This window comes from Helianthus annuus, chromosome 9 (genome assembly GCF_002127325.2).
Source record: "Helianthus annuus cultivar XRQ/B chromosome 9, HanXRQr2.0-SUNRISE, whole genome shotgun sequence".
NCBI lineage: Eukaryota > Viridiplantae > Streptophyta > Magnoliopsida > Asterales > Asteraceae > Helianthus > Helianthus annuus.
The window spans coordinates 65,414,224-65,416,068 of NC_035441.2; the positions used below are offsets into that span (position 1 = coordinate 65,414,224).

At 32.6% G+C, this 1,845-nt stretch overlaps 1 long non-coding RNA gene across 2 annotated transcripts; it reads left to right on the top strand.

Annotated features, from left to right (window-relative positions):
- The first annotated feature begins 470 nt into the window (after positions 1-470).
- On the top strand, positions 471-1,598 carry LOC110878097. 2 transcript variants are annotated; one of them, XR_004866691.1, is made up of 2 exons: positions 471-793; positions 1,245-1,598. It is a non-coding gene; the product is annotated as an uncharacterized LOC110878097 (long non-coding RNA). The 2 variants fall into 2 exon arrangements; XR_002557639.2 differs by having other exon boundaries at positions 1,330-1,598.
- The last annotated feature ends 247 nt before the right edge of the window (positions 1,599-1,845 follow it).

Here is a 1,845-nt window from a genome sequence, read left to right on the forward strand (position 1 = left end):
CGCAAAAGAAATTTCTAGAATGATTTTCATTTTCAGAATTTAAAGTGCATATAATGGATTATTTATGGTATACTAATCAGTTACTCTTATATAAGAATTTAAAGTGCATATAATGGATTATTTATGGTGTACTAGTCAGTTACTCTTATATTTAGGGGAAATAAAAAAAATCAAAATCAATCTTCCTTGTGGAAAATAATTGTGCCTCGAGATTTGTGGAAGATATTTGGGCAAATACAATTTTCGCAAGAATCAAAACATATGTACATAAAAAAATCACTTTCTTTTTACTAATTACAGTATGTTATACAACATCATTAAGAAACAAAAAATAAAACAAGTTTTTTTTTTGTTCTCATGCGAGAGGATCTGATTCTCTGGGGAAAACTTTCCTTTTTATTATTTATTTATTTATTTAAAAAATTAAGTCATAAGACTTTTCTGACAATTTGTTTTTGTAAAACCATACAACTACTAGAGTTAAAACCACGAGCGTTTAAAACCATTTAAATTACTTTATATCTCTTCAGAGTTCAATCTCACATAAAACACTTCACAGATCACCCCTATAATCTTTACTTTTTGATTTATCAAAACAACTTTCATTCAAACAAAGATTAACGTTTTAAAAACCTCATGACTGAACGGTGAGTTTCCGGCCATCGGCGATGGCAAAGGCTGGCCGACAAAGGCTAAAACTGCCGGAGATTGGAGGGACCGCGTCGTCGCCGGATTATGTGTCAGACTGGTCACGGTTGACGGTTAAGGACAATCGCAGGAAAAAAGTTTTCAGGTAAGAGATTTTATGTATTATGGATTGATTTATATGTTTTGTTTCGGTGGCTTGTGGCGGCAGGGACCGCCTGATTGTTAGGGAAAAGAAAATTGTTCTTTGATATTCAAAACAATACTTTAAATTTAGGTTGATGTTTCCGTAAGTTTAAATCAGAGGGAAATCCTATGTGGTTCTAAGAACTGATTAAATAATCCTATCTTGGGCAATCTAAAACCCATATTGGAAATCCCATTTGTTATGTTCCAAAGGATCATATTTTAAAACCAATTCAAAAAAAAAAAATATATGTGAAATATATGAAATCATATGAAAAATTTCTTCGTATTCTTTTTTTTTTTTTCGGAGTACAGACTTTGTACTTTGTAAAATTGGTAATTCATCCTTTGGATATATATGTTCCGATTCTGTTAAAAAAAATTATAATATGGAAACATTGAACACTTGGTAGAAAATGTTAAGATGTGTACCCGGATTATGAGGAACGAAGATGTTCGGAATCTAAAGATGTTGATGAATCCGTTGTGTGGTTGCAGGATTGCTGGTTAATCCCAGTGGAGAATTCTCGTGCTGATAACGTGAGAGAAATAATTGAAAAATGAGAAGTGTGTACTCTTTCATTTATCAATCACATATATATATATACAATGATGTAGTCAAATGTAACTGAGAATTTATGTAGTCAAATGTAACTGAAACATTATGTAGTCAAATGTAACTGAAACCATGATAATTTAGGAGGAGAATTAGGAGGGAATATATCTGTATTTATAACAATTATAAAGTTATAAAGCACACTTAATTATCCCACTAGGATATAATGTGCATGACATGTCAGAGTCCTCATGTCATTTATTCGTCGTACATGGAAATTTAATTTCTTTCGTATGCGGGACTCCTGTAATCATATATAAACAGACTGAACTAGCATCCGGCCATAGCCCGTCTTGCAGGGGCGGACCTACCCATAGTTGTGGGTGAGCGGCCGCATCCCTTGAAAAAAAAATTAGTGTATATTTTAGGAAAAAACCCGACCGCACCCTTTGAAAATA